The sequence below is a fragment of the Myxocyprinus asiaticus genome, chromosome 18 (genome assembly GCF_019703515.2).
Source record: "Myxocyprinus asiaticus isolate MX2 ecotype Aquarium Trade chromosome 18, UBuf_Myxa_2, whole genome shotgun sequence".
Taxonomy (NCBI): domain Eukaryota; kingdom Metazoa; phylum Chordata; class Actinopteri; order Cypriniformes; family Catostomidae; genus Myxocyprinus; species Myxocyprinus asiaticus.
The window spans coordinates 13771206-13784071 of NC_059361.1; the positions used below are offsets into that span (position 1 = coordinate 13771206).

Sequence of the window (12866 nt, forward strand, 5' to 3'; positions counted from 1 at the left end):
GCAAATGTAATGATATTCATCTGCCGTTCAGAGCTTTATACGTGCTAAATATGTTTTCTCATCTGAAACGCACGCGACTGAAGTCTGGTTTTCACGCGAGTGTTGCGCAAGCCATCACAAAAACACTTGTGTGATGCGCTCTGCTCTATCCTACTGTATCTCTGGTGTGCGAGTGTCGCCTGGGCTTCTCTTGTTATCTTGGTGCCGGTGCTTACCACAAAACTATTGCGATCCATTTGATTTCTACTCAGAATTGTCTAGTTTAAAACTCTAACCAAAGTAATAAGGAGCCATCCATGGTCTTACCTATGTATATGGTATTGTACTGTAAATGTAAGGCAAGTAAATAAGGTCTTTAAAGTCTAGCTCTAGAATTATGGAAAAAATGATTGACAAGGTTTTCCTCCTGTGTATTGTTCTGTATGAGTGATGTTTAATAAATAAACTGGCCTTGTTTGACATCAAAAATTCCTAAAGATTACTTAAATCATTAAGAGCCTAATGAAAGGAAAACAATATCTGTTATGTTATTTTCACTAACATAGTCCCAACTCAGTAAAGTGGTCTACTCATGGGTACAGTCAGAAAAAATTTCTGGTCTCATAACTAACCTTATTTAAATAGAAATAAGGTGTTAATTAAATGGAGTTTGATTTTATATTGCACCTTAGAGTAAAAGGAAAATCTGTGTCAAATTCAAAATGTTACAGATGCTTAGATTGAAAATAACTAAAATACTTCAGATACTTTAGAGTAACATTTAACATAGTGACTGTCACAGCCAGCTACAAGAAAATGTAGATATGCTGCTTCAAGCACAAATTTAAGGACACACATACAGGTGAGTAATGCTAGTCATCATTGTTAATTGATTAACTAGCCTGCTATATTGCACACTATATCAAATGTCAATTCTTGTTTTAAGTATAATGATTGATTAGTTTTGCTATTATTATTGGTTTGATAAAAACATTGTAAAAAAAAAAAAAAAACAAAACAAAAAAAAAACATTGCCTCATTAAGTAACTTCAATGTAGCTAGCTACTTTTTTATAGTAACTTGTAGGGTAGCTAACTACATTTTCAAAAGCGTAGGTTAACTGTAGCTTAAATACTTTAAATTATGAGTAGCTCCCAACCCTACCCAGCCTACTCTTTACTATCTATGGAAAGACTTAATGCTCCATATATAATTTTTAAGAGTTATCAAAAAGAACAACTGAACAGCAATGAGAGGGAGGGAGAGGTACAGTGGATTTCTATTTCATAATGGTGTAGCCAAAAATACACTTCCTCAACTTTAGAGCCTTTATGTTCAAAGCACATTTTATCACTGTCAAAAAGATGATGAGTGAGGCCTGAGGACAAACAATGTGCATCAAATGTTGAGATGCCGCAGACAAAGAATTTCACAGTATGACCTGCACTCTATAAAAGCAGCCTTCTGCAATCACACACAGAGTCTGGGGATTCACAGAGAGAGAGAGAGAGAGAGAGAGAGAGAGAGAGAGAGAGAGAGAGAGAGAGAGAGAGAGAGAGAAAGGTAGTTAAGCAGACTGATGGATAGATAAATCGGAAATGGGTGAAAAAAGGTTTCAGGGTCAAAAAAACTGATTTGGTTGTCCAGGTCAATTTACAGACTATGAGCTATGAACTATGTCACTATGAATACATTTAATGCATGCTAAGTGTTTGCTGAAATGAACGTGGGCTATTGCAAAACAAAAACAACAGTATCTACATTCTTGGAATGTGTAATTACATACGATGAGTTTAAGTGATGCAACCACTTCTTTTCATCCTTTAATGCTGTTATTTGGTCTCAACTACAGTGCCAGGGGCGTAATGTCTGTAATCATGTGCCCATCCAGTCATGTTGTCTGTTGTTATCAATGACCTCCAAAAAGAATAAGAGCGAGAGTGTTCGCCTTTAGAGATTGGTTTTTAACAGGAGTTCAATCAATCTTTTATCGGCAGCCAAACACCATTCACTTTTCATTCCAATAAGCATGACTGCCATAGCCCAGCACTGCCCTTTCTGAGAGAGACCCTGCTGGAAAATTCAGCTGGAACTAGCGTCAGATGGTAGCTAGTTTTTAGAGTTTTCAAGCTGGTCAATACTCAGTGGCAGTTCTGGCTTACTTGGTGCCCTAGTCGAGATCCGAAGTGACGCCCCCCTTAATATAAAACAACAACAACAACAACAACAACAACAACAACAGATCAATATTTAAGTCCTTTTTATACTCTAAATATCCACTTTAACACCTGAAAGTCACTTTTGATGCCTGTTTAGTTTCACTTTCATGTCTGAAAGTGTAAGTGGAGATTTAGAGTAAAAATGGACTTAAATATTGATCTGTTTTTCACCTACATCTATCATGTCGCTTCTGAAGACATAGATTTAACCACTGGAGTCTTATGGATTACTTTTATGCTGCATTTATGTGCTTTTTGGAGCTTCAAAGTTCTGGCCAACATTCACTTGCATTTTATGGACATACAGAGCTGAAATATTCTTCTAAAAATATTCATTTGTATTCTGCAAAAGAAATAAAGCCATGTTTCTGGAATGGCATGAGGGTGAGTAAATGATGAGATAATTTTCATTTTTGGGTAAACTATCCCTTTAAGTAAAAAATAACTAGACAATGATTATATATATATATATATATATATATATATATATATATATATATATATATATATATATATATATATAACATTTCTATAATCATTGTCTAGTTATTTTTTTGTCTAGTTATTTTATATATACTGTTAATCATGATTATCTTATGTTTGTTCAGAATGTATGAATACATTGGGGGCCTGGGTAGCTCAGTGGTAAAATACGCTGGCTACCACCCCTGGAGTTCGCTAGCTCACTAGTTCGCTAGTCCAAATCCCAGGGCATGCTGAGTGACTCCAGCCAGGTCTCCTAAGCAACCAAATTGGCCTGGTTACTAGCAAGGGTAAAGTCACATGGGGTAAACTCCTCATGGTCACTATAATGTGGTTCATCCTCAGTGGGGCACATGGTGAGTTGGGCATGGTTGCCACAGTGGATGGCATGAAGCCCCCACACACACTATGTCTCTGTGGCAACATGCTCAATGTTTATGAACTGATAATCTGCCATTTTACTCGTGATTTGTGAGAAAGGGAATAAAAGTCATTGTTGGAATAGCTAGTGTTAATTTCACCAGGAAACTGCTAAATTACGTACAACAAGCCACCTAAATTTTTTTTTTAAATAAATATGTTGTAAATATTTAGGTATAATAATGTAATTCTTAGACCAGTTTGTTATTTTGTCTACTTTTAGTGAGTACACTAGCATATACCACCAGCCGGTGGGGCCAAGGTGACCTGGTAGACCATTTTGATCAATCTGGTTACACCAGGTATATCACAACCAAGTGTAGACCCAGCTGAGCTAGTTGACCATGCTCCAAGAATGCAGCTTGAACTGGAATAACCAGATGTTTTTTTCAGGAAGGGATGGACCCACAATTATTGGAGCTTTATAATTCTTTACTGTGGAGGAAGTTGTCCTTCATGTTGAACATACAGTAAATGTCATATTGCGGGATGGCTCGAATAGCTCCATTGACCCTTTTAGCATTTACTTTACGTGTATCAGACATGACACATTCACACAGTTATTACTGCAAATGTCCTTGTTGCAGAGGAGATGAGAAAGTGCTATTAAAGAATCCAGGGGGTGGTGTACATTCAGCAGCATGCAGCCTGAGACATGCGAGTGAGGCCTGGAGTCACAAGTTTAATCAATTCTCATAACTGCGCTGACTGAAGCCAATTAGCCGAACAGCCCTTATACAATTTGACCATCCAGGCCAGGGCGCCAACAACACTCACATCATTCTAACCTATCTCCTGTATGACCTTGGCCAGCAAGAAGACATTAATGTGCATCAAAAGGTAAAGAGAGAAAGAGAGAGAAAATTGTGTGAGAACGGTGATGCACAGGAGACAGAATGTTAGCTAAATCGGGAAAGAGAGTGGAAGACAGGAGAGAGGAGAGAAAAGGGGGTGTGAAGGATGAAAATGATGGAGAGAGAGTGGCAAACAGTGCGAGAAAAGGCAAGAGAGGGAGTGAGAGTAAACAGAATATGGCTAGAGAGACAGAGCAGCATGGTTCTCATTCCATCACATCCAGTGTGTTGGAGGCTAACACTGAAAATCCTCACTGGAATGATGCTTTTTGAGATGCTACTGGTCCTATTTTTAGTGAGGGGATGTGTGTGTGTGGGGGGGGTTGTCTGTTGTCTGCTCTCCAGCTATGCCTGGGATGAGTGTGAAAAGAGGGGTTATGGACCAATTACTATGAAAGAGCAGGTAGCAGAGAGAGAGAGAGAGAGAGAACCTCTTAAAAACGGTATCGCACTCCCCTGCAGAGGCTGCTGCTAGGAGACAGAAAGGCTCTGATCTCTGTTGTCCATATGTTTTGTGTTAATATTGCAACAGCGGGATTGTCAGGCAGTTATGAAATATTCATCAAAGTATATTTTTATATCTCTGCTCGGGTATGCACGTATACTGCCTAAACTATTAACCAAAAGTTTGGACACACCTACTCAGTATTTAGAATGACAGTAAAGTCATAAAATGTCATGGTTACTTGCGTAACCTCCGTTCCCTGATGGAGGAAACGAGACGTTGTGTCGATGTAGTGACACTAGGAGTCACTCTTAGGAGCCCGAGACACCTCTGGTCTTTGATAAAAGGCCAATGAAAATTGTCAAGTGGTATTTGTATGCCACTCCCCCGGACATACGGGTATAAAAGGAGCTGGTATGCAACCACTCATTCAGGTTTTATGCTGAGGAGCCGAGACAAGGTCCGGCCATTTCAGCAGGTAGTTCAGCGTTGTGGCAGGAGGGACACAATGTCTCGTTCCCTCCATCAGGGAACGGAGGTTACACAAGTAACCATGGCGTTCCCTATCTGTCACTCACTCGACATTGTGTCGATGTAGTGACACTAGGGGTCCCTATACGAAACGCCACAACTGGCTGAACTGTGTTACGTGAACTGGCGGTGTGTGATGGGCAGACCACTGTGTGCCTCGTTGCCAGCACACCAGGCTGACACATAACCTCCCCCAACATAGTTATGAGTGTCGACTACCCAAAAGATAGAGACAGGCTAACCCAGTCGTGGCCTCATCTCCCCTTCTTTTTTTCCACTCCCTAAAAAAGAAGGGGGATTATCCGACTGGGCCGCCAGGTCAAGTCGGGGGGTGTCCCTCCCAAGGGCAGGACACTGTGGAGACCACACCTCGCCCAAAGAGAGGGGGGATATTTAAGTGGAAAAATACATCACATGGTCTTGACGACCAAGTGGAGCGTCTCAAGGTAGATCCTACCCAACGGGGGAGGAGTTACTACAAACATGGAGACTGGGGAAGAGGGGCTCTGCCCAAGGAAGACGCAGTTTGCCAACAAGGAAACGAATTAGTGGAAGATATACATCGCATGGGGTTTACCTTACAGGGAACCGCCACATGCGGAGCACCTACACCAGAACAGAGCTCTTAGTTAGCACATGTACTGGGCCGGCAGTGAGTCTCTCCAAAAACTCGACTGCCACAGGCCTTGGAGGAAGTCAACCAGGGAACATAGTTTGTGAAAACCACTGGGAATTAATGGCACATGTCTTCAGCTCAAAAGATGTGGAAGGCACTATGTGCAAGCGATACGCCCTGCCGGCTATCCCGGGCTTATCCGCTTGTATTGCATGCCACTACCTGGGACGAAACTGGTTCCACCCGGAGGTTGTAGAACCTTGCAAAGTGTTGGGTGTTGCCCAGCCCACTGCTCTGCAAATGTCTGTTAGAGAGGCACCCCTGGCCAGGGCCCAGGAGACCGCTACACCCCTGGTAGAATGGGCTCATAGCCCTACCGGGGGCGGCATGTCCTGGGCGTGATATGCCATAGCTATGGCGTCAATGAGCCAGTGGGCAATCCTCTGCTTGGAGACAGCGCTTCCTTTCCGCTGTGCACCAAAGCAGACTAAGAGCTGCTTAGAGATTCTTAAGCTCTGCATGCGATCCAAATAGATGCGTAAAGCGCGCACCGGACACAGCAACGATAGGGCTGGATCTGCCTCCTCCTGGGGCAGCGGTCGCAGGTTCACCACCTGATCCCTAAAAGGGGTCGTGGGAACCTTGGGCACATAGCCCGGTCGAGGTCTCAGGATCAAGTGAGAGTAGCCCGGACCGAACTCCAGGCATGTTTCACTGACAGAGAACGCTCGCAGGTCTCCTACCCTCTTGATGGAAGTGAGCGCAGTCAGGAGGGCAGTCTTCAAGGAGAGTGCCTTAAGCTCAGCTGACTGCAAAGGCTCAAAGGGGGCTCGCTGTAGACCCTGAAGAACTACAGAGAGGTCCCATGAGGGAACGAGGCACAGTCTGGAGGGATTCAGCCTCCTGGTGCCTCTCAGGAACCTGATGATCAGGTCGTGCTTCCCTAAGGACTTAACATCGTCTGCATCGTGGCTTGCTGCTATGGCGGCAATGTACAACTTCAAGGTGGAAGGGGACAGACGCCCCTCTAACCTCTCCTGCAGGAAGGAAAGCACTGATCCGAGGGGGGCCAGCTGTGTGCCAGCGCATCTATGCCAAGGGGGGCCTCGGTCAGGGCATACCAGAGCGGGCAGTGGGAGGATTCTTGGGAGGAGAACAGGTCCACCTGTGCCTGTCCGAATCGACTCTAAATCAGCTGGACCACCTGAGGGTGGAGTCTTCACTCTCCTCTGAGGGTAACCTGCCGTGACAGCGCATCTGCTGTAGTGTTGAGGTTGCCCGGGATGTGAGTGGCTCGCAGCGACTTGAAGTGCTGCTGACTCCAGTGGAGGAGACGGCGGGCGAGTTGTGACATACAACGAGAGCGCAGACCGCCTTGGCGGTTGACATATGCTACCATTGCCGTATTGTCTGTCCGAACTAACACGTGCTTGTCCTGGATCAATGGCTGAAACCTCCGCAGTTGATGTGCCAATGCAGTCGCGGGCCCGTCCACAAGCCGGCGGCTGCATGCCCATTGCAAACAGCGCCTCAGCCCGTTTTGGAGGCGTCCTTCATGAACACGACGTGCCTGGAGACCAGTTCTAGGGGAACACCTGTCTATAGAAACGAGAGGTCAGTCCAAGGGCTGAAAAGACATTGAAAGACCGGCGTGATGACCACACAATGTGTCCCGTGGCTCCATGCCCATCTCGGGACTCGAGTCTGAAGCCAGTGCTGAAGCGGTCTCATATGCATCAACCCGAGTGGGGTGGCTACCGCTGAGGATGCCATATGTCCCAGGAGCCTCTGATAAAGTTTCAGTGGAACCGCTGTTTTCTGTTTGAACGCCTTCAAACAGGCCAGCACCGTCTGGGCGTGCTCATTCATGAGGTGCGCTGTCAAACAGACTGAGTACAACTCCAAACCGAGGAAAGATATGCTCTGAACCGGGAGGAGCTTGCTCTTTTGCCAGTTGACCCGAAGCCCTAGTCGGCTGAGGTGTGAGACCACCAAGTCCCTGTGTGCACACAACATGTCTCGAGAGTGAGCTAGGATTAGCCAGTCATCGAGATAGTTGAGAATACAAATGCCCACTTCCCTTAACGGGGCAAGGGCTGCCTCTGCGACCTTCGTGAAGAGGCGAGGAGACAGAGACAGGCCAAAAGGGAGGACCTTGTACTGATACGCCTGACCCTCGAATGCAAACCGCAGGAAGGGTCTGTGTTGTGGTAGGATCGAGACGTGGAAGTATGCGTCCTTCAGGTATACCGCTGTGAACCAATCTTGATGCCGGACGCTCACCAGAATGCGTTTTTGCATCAGCATCTTGAACGGGAGTCTGTGTAAAGCCTGGTTCAGTACTCGCAGGTCCAAGATTGGCCGCAACCCACCGCCTTTTTTTCGGTACGATGAAGTAGGGGCTGTAAAACCCCTTCTTCATCTCGGCCAGAGGGACAGGTTCTATCGCGCCCTTCCATAGGAGGGTAGCGATATCCGTGTGCAAGGTAGCAGCATTTTCGTCTTTCACCAAGGTGAAGTGGATCGCGTAGCCGAGTCGGACGGTCCGGACCAGCCATCGTGATGGATTGGAAAGCAAAAGCCACGCATCCAAGTTCCGCGCAAGGGGGACCAAGGGGACAATGTCGTCGGACGCACCGGCAGGTGGGGCCTCGTGGCGGTGCAGAGCTCGAGGTGACACACCACGTCGTGGTCGTGCTGAGCCTAGGGACATTGAAGCACTTACCTGGCTCCTTGTGACCACCCCCAGAACAGCCTGGGATGGGGGAGGAAGAGGCCTGTCCTCGTAACCTGCGGAGACTGTCACATCGGGGACGGCTATGTGCCAGCTGGGCACTCAGGGGTGGGAAGACCACCGCTGGAGTGCCAATCCTGCAAGGAAAAACCTGTGGATGGTAGTCGTGATGACGACCGTGCACACTGGGTATGTGACCCAGGGAAGAAGGAAACCACTCTTTTGCTGAACTGTTGGGTGCCGCAGCCACTTGGGCATGCGGCGAAATCAAACAAAAAGGCAACAAAATATTCTCCACCTGGCCCTCCACCGGAGGATGGAGTTGTCTTCTTACCAGCTCCAGGTGAGTGGGTTTCTTTGACCCTGGGTCACCCATCTCAGGGGCACTTTGACGACCTCTGTGGATACTTAGCGGCCAACTGTGAGACGGGTGGCATCTGCTTCCTTCGGTGGGCTCCACTCCTGGACCGGGCCAAAGGGGCAGGCTGCGGCGGAGCTGGTGCAGTCACCACAGGGGGACGCCCTTGGTGATGAGCAGACAGGGTGCGGGATCTTGAGCCGCACCGGGGCAGGATATGCCGGATAGCCTCCGTCTGCTGCTTCACCACTGAGAACTGCTGGCAAAGTCCTCGACGGTGTCACCGAATAGGCCAGCCTGGGAAATGGGGGCAGCAAGGAACTGTGTCTTGTCGGCCTCACCCATCTCGACCAGGTTGAGCCAAAGGTGGTGCTCCTGGACCACTAATGTGGACATCGTCCACCCGGGAGACCGCACTTAACCATCGCTCGGAGCAGTTCTTTTAGCGCCTTGGCTTGGTGGACCTGCAGGAGAGCCATGGCGTGCAGGGCAGAGGTGGCTTGTCCAGCAGCGCCGTCAGGGATGACATGAACCTAAAGGGCTTGGACAGGAGCTTTGGGTGTCCAAGCCAGGTGGCAGTGCTCTGCGGGCATAGGTGCACGGTGAGCACCTTATCCACCGGGGGAATCGCCGTATAGCCCCTGGCCACCCCGCCATCAAGGGTAGTGAGGGCGGGGGAACTGAGGAATCGGGGCGGGAAGTAAAAGGTGCCTCCCACGATTTCGTCAGCTCCTCGTGCACTTCCGGGAAGAAAGGCACTGGAGCTTTGAGCAGCACCGCGTGCCCAGGAACCAATCATCGAGCCGCGAGGGTTCAGGGGAGAGCAGAGGGTTCCACTCTAGCCCTACTCTTGCGGCCACCTGGGAAAGCATGTCCGTCATCTCTGCATCAGCCTGTGACTGGGCAATCGTCCTCGAGGAGGGGAGCCCAGCTGAGGCTTCTGCGTCCGTCTGGACAAGCCCGCTCTCCGATGCTGTGCTCGAGAGTTCATCATCTTCGCTGGCTCCGAACAAGAGGCCAGACTCGCCGTGAGACGAGCCGGCGGACTCATCCGGAAGCCCGACTGCGGCAGACGAGCCTGCTGGGGAATGGGAGGTCTGCGGGGGGATACCCGGGATCCCCAAATTGCCCCCAGTGCTGGCCACGCTGGCCTCATACCCATAGGTAGAAGGTCCGGGGCGGGGAGCCGCTGGGGTGGCTCGCTTTTCGCAACGTTGCCATGGTCATGTTCTCGCAGTGAAAACATGAACCATCCATGAACGCTGCCTCCGTGTGGGTCATGCCCAGACACGAAAGACAGCGATCATGACCATCCGAAGTTGAGAGATAACGACCACAACCAGGAATAACACACAATCGGAAAGGCATCTTTAAAAAGACGCGTCTTTAAAAAGACGTTCCTTGTGTGTCTCACTTTTAGAGAAATATACTCTTTTAGAGAATTAAACTCTTTCCGAAAATATACTCTCTTTTTTCTGCCAAAGCGCCCAGGGGCGTTCTCTGCAGTGCACCAGTGCAGAGGAGGGAGAAGCCGCTGAAATGCGCCGTCAGATCCAGAAGAGGTGAATGAACAGTAGAAATTCAGCTCAATGAGCATGACCGTTCGGCTCCGAAGAGAAAATCTGAATGAGTGGTTGCATACCAGCTCCTTTTATACCCATATGTCTGGGGGAGTGGCATGCAAATACCACTCGCCAGTTTTCAATGGCCTTTTATCAAAGACCAGAGGTGTCTCGGGTTCCCAAGAGTGACCCCTAGTGTCACTACATCGACACAACATCGAGTGAGTGACAGATAGGGAACTATGAAATGACATGAATGGAAGTATGGGAATTATATAGTGATACAACATTTTAAATAAATCAAAACTATCTTATACAAATGTTTCAGTCTAGTTCCCAACTCCAGAGCTTATCTCCAACTTTAAATAATTTCTGTTCTAAGAGTGGTTATATTTAGTATGACACTTCACTGTTTGTGTCACTCTGCTTGTCTGTTTTTGTGGCATTCCAGACAGGCTGTTGGTTTGTGCTGACACAACATGGTTTATCCTCTATTGGCTTTGTTTGGAACTATTTTCGTTAGCAGAGCAAAAATAGACAAAATAACTGGTTATATTATGTCTAAATATTAAGGTTACTCTATATTGACCTCTTGTTCTTAGAAATGGTGTAAGGTGTAAAAGAAATATCACATGAGCAGGAGTGCTGTTGATCTGGATATCCAACATGATCACATGGCAAATCATTAACGTTCATGTACATTTTTACATCAATTTAAGCATGACCACATTTCCCTCTAGTGCTACTGATCGACCTCAGAGACACGGGTTCTGGTCCAATGGGAACCAGGAAGTAATTTTGTTCACATATACAGTAGAAAGCGCGATTCTGAGGATGCATTTTTGCTCAAAAATTACATTTGTACTCCACTGATGGTTCGGTTTAGAGTTGGGATTTGTGTTAGGGTATAGAGTTAATAATATATACATTCATGTTGACTGTACTACATCACTTACATTTCACCCAAAAACTGGAGCTCACACATTTGAAGTCAAGTCTTTTTTATTTTTATAGCGCCTTTCACAACACACATCATTTCAAAGCAGCTTTACAGAAAATCAGGCATTAACAGAAGATAAAACTGTAATATCTATGATGTCTTAAGAGTCATCTCTAATTCATCTAAAAGGATTAAAGGAGTTCCCATTTATGCTAGGCATTTGCTTTTCCTTCACTATCTCCTCCAACTGATCCATTTCAAACATATGCATAGGCATAAAAAGTCCTTAGATCAAAAGGTTGTTAAGATCCAAACACACATGAAGTAAGGTGTGTCTAACCTTTTGACTGGTACTGTATATGCTTAATATGTCAATTTGAAATTAATCATAAAAACTGCCATTTTGGCTAGCAGCTGGCACACATGGTCTGGCAAATGCAGATTTGATTCTGCGCTCTGGTGTGTCCTAATCCAATTCCACCTCTCTCTCCCCAATAATATACTATCTCTTCACTTTTGTCTCTGTCATTAAGGAAGGGACTAAGTTCACTTCTTTATCTGTACTGTAAGAGCAGAGACTATAGTAAAGCCATATTTGTAATGAACAGGCAGAGCCCTAGTGTCTATGTATTTGGTCTCCAAAATTGATTTTAGGTCCTGAAAGTCTGTAGTTAATCAAATAACATTTTAATTTAACAAGCCATTTAAATCACACTGTTATGACAAACTCTAAATGACATTGACTAGGCTCAGTTATAAACAAGGATCAGACCATCACTAATGCAATACATATTTCAGACAGTACTGAAAAACACTGACCTGACACCATCAAACTCTCAACCATCAAACCCTCTGCACTCAATCTTCCTCTCTCTCTCTCTCCACCAGACTCACTCATACCAGTGCTCAATGTCACTTTTATAATGAAGTCCCGATCCTGGGTATCTAATAAAATTATTCCCCATTCTGTCGACAGAATGTTGCCACCAGCACAACTTAAGTCCACTTCAGAAAAACACCACTTATAAATGCAGAATGACTTGTCATAGACACAGTTCATATAATATTACAGATAAATATTTCTCCAATGGAAACAAGATGAGCAGTTAGAATAGATATAATTAGTGTCAAAGATTCTTAGTTAGAGTAATTGTCATCCTTAAATAGAATTAGAGTGGCTTACATTTGAATGTGTGAGTGTGTGCACACTGCATAAATGTTTCTCGGTAAGAGAGAGAGTGTGAAAAATGCTTTCACCTGCTGAGGCCTGTCAGGCCTGATTGTGTTTTAGTGTAAGAGATACATGGGATGCTCACTGGTTTACAGGAAGTGTCTGGTTGGTAATGATTTCAGCTGGTGTCATTGGTTGAACAGAGGCAAACAGCATTTTTTTCCCATTTCGCTAGAAAGTCAACATCCCATTTTGGGAAGGACAGCAGAGAAAGAGACAAAAAGAGTAAAAGTTGTATTGGTTTTCCTTGAAAGTACAATTTCTATTCTTCTGCTCTATCTAATTATTGCTTTTAAAAGGCAGTTTAAGTGTCAAATGCCATTGGTAACTGATCCTAAAAAAATGCATATTCTTCATCTGCTCTGCCTCTGCCTGCTACAACATGTGTGATTTGGATCCCTCCAAATGGCGCTCCATGATTGTATGATGTATTCTGCACAAGCTGTTCTAAAACACATGGCATGAAACTCACCTGCTTTTCTTGTCAGTATTTC

At 45.8% G+C, this 12866-nt stretch overlaps 1 protein-coding gene across 2 annotated transcripts in view; it reads right to left on the reverse strand.

The window, feature by feature from the left end:
• The window catches only part of LOC127456252 (leucine-rich repeat and fibronectin type III domain-containing protein 1-like protein), a 230634-nt gene that overhangs the window by 130328 nt on the left and 87440 nt on the right, over positions 1 to 12866 (reverse strand). The window lies entirely within an intron of this gene.